Source organism: Dipodomys spectabilis, unplaced genomic scaffold (assembly GCF_019054845.1).
Source record: "Dipodomys spectabilis isolate Male_0828 unplaced genomic scaffold, ASM1905484v1 ptg000166l, whole genome shotgun sequence".
In the NCBI taxonomy this organism is placed as follows: domain Eukaryota; kingdom Metazoa; phylum Chordata; class Mammalia; order Rodentia; family Heteromyidae; genus Dipodomys; species Dipodomys spectabilis.
This window is the reverse complement of record NW_024870843.1, coordinates 945,532-961,789: the sequence shown is the minus strand read 5'-3', so window position 1 is coordinate 961,789 and position 16,258 is coordinate 945,532. Positions and strand designations below refer to the sequence as shown.

General features: G+C 34.6%; 1 non-coding gene across 1 annotated transcript; it reads right to left on the bottom strand.

Annotated features, from left to right (window-relative positions):
• Positions 1-4,820: 4,820 nt before the first annotated feature.
• LOC122119413 lies at positions 4,821-4,926 on the bottom strand. The gene has a single exon (XR_006149562.1). It is a non-coding gene; the product is annotated as a U6 spliceosomal RNA (small nuclear RNA).
• Between the last annotated feature and the right edge of the window lie 11,332 nt (positions 4,927-16,258).

Here is a 16,258-nt window from a genome sequence, read left to right as displayed (position 1 = left end):
ACATAGCTATTGAGCTATTCTGCTCATCTAATAAGATTATCCTTGATGTACACAATAACGCTCCCCTATTACCCAGTAATCCCACTTCTGGGCATATAACCAGGTGATCACAAACAAGGCCACAGTAAAGATACTACTATGTACACAGTAATACTTACCAAAAATGACACACACACACATACACACGTACACACTTACAGATAAACACACGTGGAAAAATATGTTTGCATCACAAAGAATGTGACCACCTCATTTGTAAGGAAATGGAAGATCTTTGAAAAAATCATATTAAGTGAAGTAAGCCAGACTTAAAGAAACATAGGTCCCATGGTTTCCCTTATTTGTATTAATTAGTTTACATCAAGGATAATCTCATGCATTTTAATTTGACATTTTGTTCTATGTTGAGTGTGCAACATTATTGCTATATTGTTTGTTATTATTTCTGAAAATAGGCAGGTATACTTAAAGAATTACATTCATCTCATCCATTATTGAAGGAAGAACAACTAAAAGAGTAACCACTACTAGGAAGAACAACTCCTCCTTACTTAGCTTCATTCCTATATAAGGCCAATGTTGTCCCCTGTATCCTCATGTTGTACACTACAACTCTATACCTGGTCATAATGTATATCTAGTATCTTATGCATTTTGAACTAAATGCCCCAGAAGTTCCACTTTGCTTTACTTTTTTAAAAAAAAATTCTGTCTTAATGTTTGAGGATTGTGTGTGTGTGTGTGTGTGTGTGTGTGTGTGTGTGTGTGTGTGTGTGTGTGTTTACAAAGATCAGAACATAACATTTTTCTTCATTTCGAATCCATCTTTCAGGTCATCGTAAGTTGTGGCTAATGGGAGAAGTCTCTTGTTTTTTTAAGGATGAAACAGAAAAAGATATTTGTGCATGTACCAGAGTTGCTTTATTAGTGTAGTTGAACACTGAACTTCGATTTATATCTTGGCTGTTGTTGTGAATAATGTGAATAACAATGAACTACAGATATATTACGAGTTACCCGGAGAGAAATAATCACATGATTGGTGGGTCAGATGGTATTTCAACTATTATTTCTTTAAAAAACTTCATACTACTTTCTACAAGGAGAATACTAACCTGTATTTTGACCAAGAGTGTAGAAAATTTCTTTTTCCTCACACTCTCACCAACATTATTACCTTTTATTTAAAAGGTAATAAAGGGCAAATTTTTACTATCTTCAGTACCCCAGACTGGCTTAAGACTGAAATCCAACCTCCTAAATGCTTGGAATTACGAACCTTTACCACCACAGCTGGTTCCTTTGATTTTTTTTGATAAGAGTTATAATAGTTATAAAGTAGTATCATAGTAATTTTGAATTACATTTCTCTAATGACTTCTGCTCACAATGCATTAAACACAACTGTGTAAACCCATTGGTGATATAGAGGGGTTTATGGAAAACATGTCTATTCAAACTTTTGTCCATTTTTAATCAAGTATCTTGTTAATCTCATTTTTAATCTCTCTATACAAAAATAATTAATTCAAGGTAGTAAAAAGGAAAAAATTAAGCAACTCTTAACATTTTCAATAACTTGATATTGCTTAAATCATTTTCTGTTTATGCTTGAAACTATATTACAATTTAGTTAGGCCTTTTACATAGCTATATGTATTTCTTTTATTTTACATTGATTGCTCTTTCCAAAGCCTGCCTGTCTAATTTTGGTTTCTTTCGGTTTTAAGTAGTTCAGATTTAAAACTGAAGAATAAATGAAAGTAAGCAAACAAAAATACAGTTCCTCTCATCTGATAATGCCTCTACAAGAATGAGAAAAGAGTTCATCATCCTAAGGACCCTTAATTCTTAAGATAATATTTGCTATAATGCTAATGTTATTACCATTTTAGTGTTTGGAAAAATTGTAATTAAAGGCACTAAGAGCATGGCCCAAGACACACAGTGAGGAAGGAAATGAGTCAAATTTCCAAAAGTCTTTCAGCAATACACAAAAGGTAAATAAATTCTCTCCATTCTCTGGTATTCTCAATTCAATATACATATTGTCCAAGAAATAATAGCATAGCAATTATTTTCCATGGTGATTGTTTTCTGTTACATTTTGTCTTCAACACAGACTGTGTTTGTGACATTGGGTTATTATGCACAGAGCTAAGCTTATAAATTATGGCCCAAAGAGAGGCAAATTTCTTCTGTCCCATAGTTCCAGTATCGGTTTTACAAAGTACTAAATCTTTTAAATATCATCACTTACTGTATTTTAAGAATTCAAGAATGAAAAAATTCACATTAAATCACTCCAAAATGCTTTAAAACTAGGAGATGATAAAACAGGCCTCTGTGAAGTAAATTTTCTTCTACTTTTAAAATTATTCTGAAAGCCTTGTGCTGGTTTGTCACACCTGTAATCCTAACTACTCGAGATACCTACTCAAGAGGCTAACATCTGTGGATAACATTTGGAAGCCAATCAGGGCAAAATAAATTCATGAGATTATTTTCAAAAATTTTAATGAACTAGCAAAGTGCCAGGAATGGAGATGTAGCTTATATAGTAGCTCACCAATCTAGAGAGCAAGACGTAGCGAGATCTTGAGGCCCTGATTTCAAACTCTGAGCATGCTAACACGCAGGAATTCACACACACTCACTTTTTCAAAATATCTTCATATCAGTGTTTTGCATTAATTTCTTTGTTAATGATAATATATGGGTAAAATAGGCAAAATAAACTCTTCCATCTCAAAACATTTTTATACATTTTTGTAAAAATACTGTACAAAGGGGTTACAGTAACATGAGCAAAGTAATAAGTACATTTCCTGTCAAGCTTTGTTACCTCCTCCTTTGTTTTTCCCCCACCATTCCTTCCCTTCCACCTCCACAAGTACACTCCTCACAACCCCAAGTCCCACCCAATGTCCCCAGCCTAAATTGTAAAGTTCGTTTTTCAAAATAATGTCTTGTGCATCTATTGTTATACAATGGGTCAAACTGTATTCCTATTTAAGCATGTTGTTTTTTTCCCTTTCCCTCCCCAAATTAGAGAAGTGTATATACAAGATGCAGGTGCACCAACATCAAATAAAGTGAAAACGAGGGTTATACTCTTGGGGAGGAACGTATAAAAAACAAAAAAAATCACGTTGTACATTATAAATATGTGAGAAACAACAGCAAGAAAGAAAAAAAATTGTGTCTCTATCTTGGGGGTCATTTAGCTTAACATCAACTTATTTAGTCATATACACAAAGTTTTTCAACATTTCTGCTTATCCCAGACATATACTAGTTATTGCAAATAAGGGATACCATGGGACCTATGTTTCTTTGGACTTGGCTTACATCAGTTAATATAATTTTTTCCAAGACTTTCCATTTCCTAACAAATTGGGCGATGTCATTCTTTCTGATGGAGGCATAGAATTAATATATAGACATATATATGTATATATATATATATATATATATAGTATATATGTGAGTGTGTGTTTGTACACACATATACACAGAGAACATTTTCCTTTTTTGTTTTTTAGAGCAACTTAGTTTTCCACCTACATCATTTTTTCAAATGTTTTTATTGTGATTACATGGTTACATAAGTTCCCAAATTTCACAATATTGTGGGATAGTGATGCTTAGTTAAAGTCACAAACACATTCTTACTTTGATGGAGCAAATTGTCTATCATAGTCTACAACATTTATGAGTTCTATGAGCTTTGCAATAGAATTATTTCATATATATATATATATATATATATATTTCTTTTGTTTTGAAATATGTATATTTTTTGTTTTGTATAGCGTCAGCTATTCCCTCTTTCCCACTTGTTCCCTCCCTCCCTTCAGTGACATGGTGTTGCTTAGTTTATTTTGGTCAATGTCCAGTGCAGCTGATGGATCCCACTATTGTATGTTTTTCCCTGATTCTCTCTAGTCTTGTGTCGTCCTCTGGTTTCCCTTCAGTGTTCACATATGATCAGCAAAATGGGGTTATTTAGTAGTGATTCGACCAGATGAGTGGAAGTTCTTGGTTTCTTAAGTGTTGTTAATTTTTTCATATCACCTTACATTTTGGATTTAACATCCACTTATCATGGAGACCATGTGCCGTTCGTCTCTTTGCTTTTGGCTTACCTCGCTCAACATGATTTCCTGTAGCTTGATTGATTTCCTTAATAATGCCATTATTTTGTCCTTTCTAATGGATGGAAAATATTCCATTGTGTATAGTTACCACAGTTTTTGGATCTACTCATCTCTGGTGGTACATATGGTTTTTTTGAATATCCTGGCTATTGTGAACATTGCTGCAATAAGCATGGAGGTGCATGTGTCCTTGAATGTTAGTACCTGTTGTTCAGAATAGATGCCTAGAAGTGGTATGAATGGGCCATAAGGAAGGTCAATATTTAGCTTTCTGAGGACTCACCAGACTGATTTCCAAAGTGGTTGTGTAAGTGTACATTCTCATACACACACACACACACACACACACACACACACACACACACAGAATGTTTTCTTGATCATTCTTCTACTGAGGGGCATCAGAGTTGGTTTCATATCTTAGCTATGGCAAATAATGCTACAATAAACCTTGTTGTGGTGGTAGTTTTAGTATGGACTTGTTTCTGATCATTTAGGGGAATGCCTAAAAGTGGGATTGCTGTGTAATACGGGAGCTCTATGTGGAGTCTTTTGAGGAACCTGCAAACTCTTTCCAAAGTGGATGAACAAGTTTACACTCCCTCCAAGAATGCAGTAGGCTTCCCTTCTGGCCACATCCCTTCCAGCATCTGTTGTTGTAAAAGTATGGAACGATTCACTAATTTGCGTGTCATCCTTTTGCAGGGACCATGTTAATCTTCTCTGTATGTTCCAATTTTAGTGTATGTGCAGCCAAATTGAGCACAGAACATTATTGTATATATAAAGTGTAATTGATTTTCTTAAACTAGACAATAAAACAAAAAGTAAGTTCAAAAGAATTGTGAAATTTTGAACCATTTATTTCTTACATAAGCACACATTTAAGAGTAAAGTCAAGATTGACATGGCAAAAACAAAATAATTCCAGGTATTTGTTGTTCATGAGATGTGTAGGAAGAGGAATTCAATTATTCTACACAAGGCACCTGTCATAGTGTTCATTGCAGCAAATGTTAAGGTTTGTTAAAAGTTTTAATGATTTAAATATGTTTATTTTTGGGATTTGCTTACATATGATAAAATTAAGACTGTTTAGCAGGTCATAAAATTTTTTGATAAAGTATATAATATTTCTAGTAGCATGTACGAGTAAGTATGTACATTTCAGAGTTTATAGAAACTTTACTAATGAGAAGTTGCAAAGACTGTTTAAAGAAGCAGAGTGAAGAGTTAAGATTTAAAGTACACAGTTTCTGTTAAATCTTTAGGGCTCCCTTACGTTGTATGTTAATGATGAACAAATAATTATATAAGCCACATATAAATGATGAGATGAACTATAAATAGTAATCTTAGTGGGTAAATTTAAAGGCTACTCATAGCTTTATCCAGTTTTACATGTACAGGAATATGAGAAAATAGTAAAATCTACTATGTACACTTCAAATACTGAAAACCCTGGTAATTATTTTGTTTTTTATTTTAGTAATCATTAATATTTAATTATTTTTTTCTTCATAGCATTTTTTCCTTGTAATATAATAAAACATTTTGTGAGTCGTCATTAAGAGGTACTTTGAGAATATTATTGGGATGGCCACACAATTTTTCATAGGTGCATGTGAATTTACAAAGAGCAAAACTAAAAACAAAATATTGATTAAAATTTTTATCAAGTAGAGTCTGAATCAGTAGTGTTGATAAATGTCCACACCTAAAATCTTAACCCTAGGCTGAAGTAGTGGTATTACAGAATTGAGGCCACAAAATTGAGAAACTGTGTTTTGTTTTGTTTTTGTTTTTTTTGCTTTGTTTTTGTTGGTTGTGGGGCTTGAACTCTGGGTCTTGGGTACTGTCCCTCAGTTCTTCAGCTCACGGCTAGTGTTACCACTTGAGCCACAGCACCACTTTCATTTTTTCTGCTTATGTCGTGCTAAGGAATGAAATTCAGGACCTCATTCATGCAAGTCAAGCACTCTACCACTGAGCCACCTTCCCAGCACCTGAGAAACTGTGATTTAAAAAATCATGTGAACAAAATTTGCTTTCTCCTTTGGGTTATATAATGAAATATGTAAACATATTTTTATATTATTGTGAATTGTCATACTTCTAAATTTATACTAACTGCAGCCAATTTATCCTTTTCAAAGTCAAGAAATATTTCTGAGAGTTTGCTTCTGTGAAGACTGTTTTTGCATTTATAATTTCTTCTGAGTCATTTTTATTTTTTATCAAAATCACTTTATATTTTATGTTGATGAGTTATCATACATCAACTACCTTCAAATGTACATGTAGAGTCTCAATATAGCAGTATGAATATTCTCATACAACTCGTTTATCTGTTACGCAATTTAAGTATTATGATATTTTTCCCTCTCTTGCACTCTCTCATTTCTGCTCTTTCTCTTTCATGCTCTATGTCTGCTACTTAGATTTTCTGCTGGTCTACTATTATCCGTCAGGATCCACTGGTTTTGTGGGGATAGGGACCATCCCTTACCCTTGCATTCTTTAAGAGTTATAACAGTGACGTGAAATTATTCTTTGCTACTCTAAATGGCAAAACAACAGATCTAGGAATTCCTTTTCACTTTAAGTACTATTATAAATTTTATCTCATATGAATCATTGAGACTGATAAGATACTTTTAGCTTGGGACCTAAAAGTTCTTTTTCTTTACAAGCAACCTTTTACTTTTATTATCAGTAAGTAACAAAAACAAAGCTATCCTATGGAAAGTAGGCTGAAGTTGTTCACAGGGATGAAAAACAAAGTAATGGGGGAAGTAAGTACAAAGGATATCCCTCATATAGCACAGATCCTTAAGAGCAGTTTATGATGTACACTTTGTGATAAGCACAATGTGCTGGGAACTGTAGATTAAATCACTGAACACCTGATATATATTTATATGCACATATATTTATATATGTATATTTATTTACATATGCATATATAGGCCCATATATGTACACATGAATGTTACTATACACACAAATACATACATATGTACACACATGTACACATACACAAATGGAGAAAGACACATAGATATAGCCAACAAAAGTTTCACTAGTTGTTGAATATGCCTTTGACAGAATGCTTGGTAACAAATGTGTTGAAGATATATTTGTCTCTAAGAGTTCTTTTACCACTCCTCTTATCTCTTACAACTGGTAGGTTTAGAGAGATTCGACTTGAAAAAATGCAGTACAAGTGATAGCAAGTCACTCGGAAATCTAAATAAGTATAGGTCATATGGTGTCTCCCTGCTCCCCATGGAATGCTTGCTCTTGTAGACACTCTCAGCAGCCAAAGTAGTAGGATTATTAAGAATAAAGTTATAAGGCTTTAAATGGCATCCTTCCTTGGGCTCTTTTCCAACAGCCAGCATCAATTCCTAAGCAGATGAGTGACTCCCCAGAAGACGGGAGCACAGGTCAAAATTTAACTAACCCATATGAAAAGTCTAAAGTGAGAAATGCTGACTGAGGTCGTGCTGATGTCCTAGCCACTAAAATAAGAAAAAAAGAAAGTTTTTTTATGTATTAAAATTTAAGAATAATTTGTAACCTGTCAATAAGTGTGTAGAACACAATTATATCAACTGACAAAAGATGATGTGCATTTCATTTATGTGATTTTGGACTTGGAAAGTGTTTTTAAGTGTGTCTACACAAGTAGAATCAGCATGAAACAAGCCAGCATTTCTTCATTTAAGACACAAGGAAAGGATACAGGTTGTCCCATTGTAACAATGAGATTTGCAAGATACTATTAGAGGGAGGTGGACGGAGGTGTTGTGGATGTGTGAAGGTAAGGAATAGTAGGGGAATACAAAGGAGGTGGTAACAATGCTCAATAAGAAATGTACTCATTACCTTACTTATGCAACTGTAACCCCTCTGTACAGTATCTTTACAATAAAATATATATTAAAAACATACTAGGAAAACTGTACATATAGCAAGTTGTATTTTTCACTCAATATAAGTAAAGTATTAGTTTTAGGACCACAGGCATACTAAAATTTTGGATCCTCAAATTCTCTACATAAACACAGTATATTATTTTCATTAGAATCTGCCCACAACCTAGTGCAGTGTAATTTCTGTGAAAATTTTTGCTATATTCTATGTTATATTGGAAAATAAAATATATTCACTATCAACAGATACAAATTTATTTCAGATAATTTTTGTCTGCATTTTGTGGATGGAATTGTGAGAGCTAATTTGAAAAGCACAAATTTAATCACCAAGAGCTATCTTCACGATGTAACAAAGATATAATACAACATCATTGAATCTTATGGGACTCTAAGGAGAAGTACTTCAATTGAAACATTATCAGAAATTGTAAGCAAGCAAAGACTATATAGAAATGCAGCTGCTAGATTTCTCATGGAGAGCTTTTATAACATTTGAAACACAAGTCAGAACCTCATGGAAGTGTAGACAATTTTCCTTCACCTTTCTGTCAATCTTGGTCATTATCAATCATAATATAGCTAATCTAGAATAATCTTGTAATAAGAAAATGTTTATGAGAAGTGAGGAGAATGGTGGAGGAGAACCTGGAGGCTAAACAATCTCTCTCACAGAAAGCAGTTTTAGTGTTCCAGCGAACAGTACTAGGCTAGAGTATCACACTGTGTGCCATCACAGTACAGAGTTTGGCTAGAGAGGGAAAATCCAGGGAAGGAGACAGATCTGAGCAGTTGCTGTAGCCATGGCTGAGGCAGCTTTGGTGGCGGCCATAGTCACTCTGCCATACATACAACAGAGGGGGTCCAGGACAAAGGCACCAGACACAGTGGGTGAGCAGATTCTACTCAACACCAGCAACAACTGAAAAGGAGCAAACGAGTTAAACCATCTTAACAGGCCCATATCAAGCATTGAAATAGAAAAAGCAGTAAGAGACCTCTGTTCTTAGAAAAGCCCAGAACCACATTGATTTACAGCAGAATTCTACAAGGTTTTCAAAGCAGAGCTCATACCAATACTCCTCCAACTCTTCAATGAAACTGAAAGAGAAAGTTCACTACCAAACTAGTTCTATGAAGCCATCATAACCCTCATGCCAAAACCAGGTAGGAACTCATCAAAGAAAGAGAATTACACACCCATTACTTTGATGAACATTGATGCCAAACTTCTCAACAAAATTTTCGCCAAACAATTCAACAATTCATCCAAAAAATTACATACCATGATCAAACAAGATTCAGTTCAGGGAAGCAAAGCTGGTTCAATATACGCAAATCAATTAATTAACACCATTTTATGATGAAGTTTCTGCATAAACTAGGAATCCAGGGAATATTCCTCAATAAAATAAAGGCTGTATATGACAAACCTGCAGCCAGAATTATACTAAATTGTCAAAAAGTAAAGACATTTCCTCATAACTCAGAAACGAGACAAGGACGTCCACTCTCTCCACTTCTCTTCAATTTACTTTTAGCATGCCTAGCTACAGCAATAAGAAAAGATGAAAACATAAAAGGGATCCAAACAGTGGAAGATGAAGTAAAACTCTCTCTCTTTGCAGATGACATGATCTTGTATTTAAAGAATCCCATGGACTCCACTCCCAAATTACTCATGCTGATTCAAAACTATGGCAATGTATCAGGGTATAAAATTAACCCTCAAAAATCAATGGCTTTTCTGTACGCCAACAATGAGAAAAGAGTGGCTGAAATCAGAAAAGCAACTCCATTCTTAATAACCCCACAAAAAATAGAATAGCAATGAATTAACTTAACCAAAGAAGTAAATGATCTCCATGATGAAAACATTAAAAACCTGAAAAAGGAAATCAAAACAGAACTTAGAAAGTGAAAAAACTCCCTTGATCCTGGATTGGAAGAATTAACATCGTGAAAATGGCAAAACTTCCCAAGGCTATCTACAAATTCAATGAAATACCAATCAATATTTCAATCTCATTCTTCAAGGAAATAGAAGAGGCAATCCAAAAAGTCATATGGAAGGATAAAAGGCAATGAATAGCATAAACAATCCTTAACAGAAAAAACAGTGCTGGAGTAATATCAATATCAAATTTCAAACTCTACTACAAAGCATTAGCAAACAAAACAGCTTGGCACTGGCACAAGAACAGAACTCAGGACCAATGGAATAGAATTGAAAACCCAGAAATGAGCCTACAGACCAATAGGCACCTAATCTTTGATAAAGGAGATAAAAAATAGAATGGAAGGAAGACAGCCTCTTCAGTAAAATGCTGGCAAAACTGGTTAATCACTCATAGAAAACTAAAGCTAGATGCTTATCTATCATCCTGTACCGAATCAGAAAAAAATGAAAAGAATACTTAAAAAGACCAAAAGTTCAGAAGAGATAAAAACACACACACACACACACACACACATGCACACACACACACACACACACATACACACACACACACACACACACACTCACACGTATACACCTAAAATAAAAATTATGGGAGGAAAATAAAATTAATAGAAAACAATTTTAAAAATTAAAAATTTTTTTAAAAGGTTCAAATAAGAGTTCTTTGATTGCAACAATGAGATGTACAATTCATTATGTCGAAAAACGAACTTAACACCTTTGGTGGGGGGTAGGGGAGGATAGGTGAAGGGAGGGGAGAAGTATGGGAAGGGATGGGAAGGGGAAACAAGTAGGCAACAATGCTTGATAAGAAATATACTCGTTATCTTGCCCATGTAATTGTAACTCCTCTGTACTGTATTCTCACTATAAAAAAAAAATTAAATTAAAAAAAAAGAGTTCTTTGATTTTTTTTTTTGGTGGGGGGATGGGGGCAATGGTAGGATTGTGTATCTCCCGTGTCCATTACCAGTCTCTTGGTGGAGTCTCTGGTCTGCTTGTGGTGTTTGGTTTTCCTGTGGCTTGATTGTTTTCTTAAGTCAGTTTGTTTGAACAGGCAGAAAAATGCTTTGCCTAACCCATTGTTTTGTGATCCTCCTCCCAGGCTAGTTCAGTGGGAGGTAGATTTGCTTTGAGTATCCCAAAAGAGGGAGATGGGAGTTTCCTCTAGATTGGAGACGCTGTGATAAGACTAGGTTATGGGTAGAGTTGAGGCCTTTCAGCAATCAGTAGCTTTTCCTTGTTGGGCTAGCTCCTGAGACTCTCAGAGAGCCCAGCTTGGAGCCATTCTCAGGGTTTATGTTTACTGAGTTTTAATTGTTGTCTAGGCTGCTGTAGGGAGGGGCAGCCTCTGGCTCTGTTTACCCAGTGATGAAAGTCACTCCTCAGGGGGCAGATTTTTCTCTGTCTGGGCTAGTTGACTTTCCCATGGGTGGAGCTGAACCTGGGAGGTCAGGTAAGGTTCCTGTGACCTGCTAAATGACTCTTTTGTTTTCTTCCAAGGCCTGTGTTGGAGCTAGTTGCTCAGCCTGGCCTTTGTTAGTATCAAAGACAGAGATCTCCAGTGGTAGGGAACATGCAGCCTTCCCTCCTCTGCTCCCTGAGAAGGAATGAGGAGATGAGGGTTCTACTCATGCTAGAGTATTGTTCCTGGGCAGTTTCTGGTCTGTGATCTGCAGGATGAAGATATCTGCTCCTTATCAGTTCTTGCTTGTGTTGGGTAGAATCCACTTGCCAGCCACATCTGGTGCCTTTGTCCGCTATTCCCTCTGTAGTTATGGCTGCCAAGACTGTCTCTGCTACCAACTCTGCCACTGCAGCCATGGCTAGCTGCATGTGTTCAGATGTGTTTCCTTGCTTGGATTTTCCTTCTCTGTCCAAACTCTCTGTATTGAAATGAAATACTTGGTGTGTCTCTGTAGCCGAAGACTGTTCACTGGAATACTTAAATGCTTTCTATGGGAGAGCTTGGTTAGCCTTCAGCTTCTCCTCTGCCATCTTCCCCCGAATCTCATGATTTTTTATGTGTTTTTTTTAGGGAAAAATGTCATTGGTGTTTATATTTTGTGTTGGCATAAAATGAGCCTACTATTGTCTTAATTTAATAAAATAAAACTCTCTGAGCACTGGTGGCTCATGCTTGTAATCCTAGCTACTCAGGAGGCAGAGATATGAGAACCTCAGTTCAAAGACAGCCCAGGCAGAAAAGTCGATTAGACTCTTATCTCCAATAAGCCACTAGAAAACCAGAATTGGCACTTTGGCTCAAGTGGTAGAGCACTCACCTTGAGCTGAAGAGTGTAGGACCAGTGCCGAGGCCCAGAGTTCAAGCCCCATGAATGACCAAATAAACAAAACAAAACAACAACAAAAAAAAACCTCTCTGATTCTATGACAGCAAAAATTTTGTGGGTAATGGTTAAGAGCAGGTTGCCATTCCAAAAAAAAAAAAAATATATATATATATATATCACCCACCAAAAAAGAGGAACAATAGGAAATATATAGCAGGAAACTTATAAATCTTAATGGACGAACAGTCTGTCAGTTTGTTTTAACTTTTTATCAAAAATGAAAGTAATACTTGATAATATTTTATTAAGGCATTTAAATTTCTTTGACCTTGACATTTAACATTCGCTTTAAAAAGAAATTCAACAGGTGACAGTGTTTTCTCCTTACTTTTCCAAAGAAATGATTATTTCATCATTATAGTGTATAGCACAATATAACCAGAAAGCATTTGTTAAGGAAAAAAAAATTCCCATTATTTGTTTTGCTTGTCTGTATTTAAAGCTGCATACCACATCTTACCCACCCTATTGTCTGTTTTCTCATTTGAAACATTTCAGTAAATGTGTCAGCCAGCAAAGTTTTACAAAATAGCCTGCTTTCATTCATTGTGCTTTCCAAAATATATCTTACAAATGCTAACAACAAAACACAACTTGAAACATCTGCTGATTTTTCTATTTATGGTGCAAAGTAATCAATTTCCATAATCCCTAGAATCAGCTCTTCACAGGCATTAAATGGTCTTTCACTTCCATGTTTTAGAACAGCAGCATGTAACAATGGTATACATGTTAATTTGTTCACCACATCTGGTTTGTTTACAGCAAGGACTGAGATGAGTTGAGCAATTATGTAGTTTAAAAAGGCTCTGAGTTGGGGATAAAGAATATCCATTTATGTGATTAATATTTAAATTTAGTTCTATAATGTATACTCCTTCAATTTTCTGGCTAACATGTTCTACATACTAAGTATTTTTAAAAGAAATATTGTACGTTGTTTCCTTGGTGACAAAGTAATTGGAAGACTTAAAATTTTCCTATACCATGGCCATCTGAAATGAGATGGATGTATTTAGGTTAGCATAAAGAAATTTTGGGACAGCATTAATGTTTGAATCTTGGATGGGATTTGATTGGGAATTGTGAAAGGCTTTCATAGTATGAGAAGAAAAACAAAAGGCCATACTAATACTTTTATCTGCCACATTGTTTTATTAGTATATTCAAACACACACATATAAACACACAGATACACATTATGAAGACACAGTCAGTCTGAAAGAAAAATTTTTAATAGGAATTCCCTAAAATATTTAGTCTGCTGAGATCTGATTAGAATTTACAGAAATATCTATTGGCTTCCACTCCTATACAAGTTATTATCATTGATGAAGATGTTGCCATTTGAATTTAGAATACCCCAGAAAGACCTATGTGTTAAAGAAAAATGACATTCCAATTCCTCCCAGACTGTGGAGCATACCTGAATAGTTCTTCTGTAGATTAAGTTATTCAGAGTGAAACTCATGAGAAAATAGACTCTCATCTTCTTTCTTCTTCTATCTTTTAATCATTCTAGGTAAAAAACATTTCTCTTTGACATGCTCCCCTCCTTGACATTGTCTTGTCACTGGCCCCCAAAGCAATAAAACCAGCTGAACATACACCGAAACATTCAATCTTGTACCTCTGAGTAAGCCTTTCTGCTTAATAAGTGGACAATATCACTTATTATGGTATGTTATCAAACTAACCCAAAGTTCTAGTCTTTCTAACAATGTGGAGTATATTAAAATGTGCTTCATTATAAAATATCTAACTCCATGTTGTATATTGTGTTTTTATTTCTGTTGATCCTAGCGCTTACAATCAGGGCCTAACTGTAAAACAGTTTGCAATAAATAATCACATTACTTTTATGATTCCATAATTTTACTTGTTTCCTACAAATTTATAGAATAGTGTAGCTATGGAAATCAATAAATATTGAATTTTGATATCAGATTATCTATCACTGCAAGTGTTGTCAAAATTTATCTACACTGAAATGATTGCCATTGATATCTTTCTCAAGATTCCAAATGTTTATACTTTCAGCTGACCTTTTACAAAACTCATACCCTAAACATAATTTTTAGTTTGTTCATGCAATCATAAATATATGGCACAAAAAGTTAATTAACTTTATTTGCTGTCACTAATGGAGTATAGAATTAAGTATATACCCTCAGGGAAATAAGATATTTCCTTCTAAATCCAGACTTGCAGGCAGACAGACAGACACCCACACCCACACACATACACACACCCACACTCTCTCTCTCTCTCTCTCTCTCTCTCTCTCTCACACACACACATACTTACCACTCTGACTCAGGTTAGGTTCCAGACATTGGGGATCAGACAATGATCTATTAATCAAACTTTCTTGTCCAGACATAAAATACATTAATAATTCCACACATATAGAAACACCAGATCATTCAAAATAATGAGAATATTTAACAGAACCACCCCGCTCTGAGCCATCTACTCCCTGATTTCATTCACTCATGTCGATGCATTTTTCATATCATAATTAAAAATCTTTTTGTATCTCTCTGATTAGCAGAAAATATGTTATCATATAAGAGAAAATGTAGGTAAAATTACTTTTTGCATATGAAATAATGACATTCCTGAGGATAAAACATGCCTGTTTTTCAGTTTGGTTGCCAAAATGGAACTATTAGATCTTCTGAGTATTTAACTTTATACCTGAACCTTCAAATTTCACTAGGATTTGAATTGTGTTACTTACAACATTAATGTAAAATAAAAGCATTACTAAATATAAATAAAATTATAATTTTATCACACTTTAATCCCTGAATTGACTTTATTATAAAAACAATTACATTTATATAACATGATAAACATCATGAAACAAATTATGAGGTATGGAAACAGAAGAGTCCGTTTTTTGTTTACTGTATGTTGTTGTTATTTATAGTTTGTGATGATTCTGTCTTCTTTACCTTATGCATGGTATATTCATTCTATGTCTTCAGGAAGGTGGGGGTGGGCACAAAGCTTTAGGGAAAGGGGGAAAAAATGAAGCAGTGAAGTTCCTTGAACATTGATGAAAGTGAACTATTTAACACATGGGTGGGGAAAGAAGTGAGGGAATGGGAAAATATGAGGGAACTGAAGACATTTCATAAAAGGAAATGTACACATTACTTGACTCATGTAATTGTAATAACTCTATAAATCAACTTAATAACAGGGTAAATTTATTTTAAAAAGGCAAACAAAATATCGTTTCTTAGAATCTTACAAGTATGTTTTGTTCACTAGTTTGAGCTGGTTGAGTCTATCTCTGAAAATAGCTACATTTACATTCATTGGGCGAATTTTTGAGCTACTGGTATATAAAAGTCAATTATGATTGTATGTTTTTTGAGACTGATTCATTTATTTCTTTATCTAATTTGTATAATTTCTATCTACCAGTTTTTGAATTGGCTTGTTCCTGTTTTTCAAGGACCTAGTGGTGCATTATTAGTGCTGATTTAAGATTGTTCTAATTTGTTGATGTACATACTCAAATCTATAAATTTTCCTGAGTATTGCCTGTGTTCTTGTGTCCCATAGGAGGTAGTATTTTGTCTGTTCACTTCCACTGAATTCCATAAACGTTGGAACTTCCCTCCATATGTCTTCAGTGACTCACTGATGATTTGGAAATGTGTTACTTAGTCTCTGTGAGTTTCAGAATTTTTTGTGACGCCTTTTGATGATGAGATCTAATTTGGTCCCATTGTTGTCTAACAGGATATAGGGAGTAATTTCATTTTTATTTTTGAATTTTTACACATTTTCTTTCTGATCTAAGATATGATCTATTTTGGAGAACGT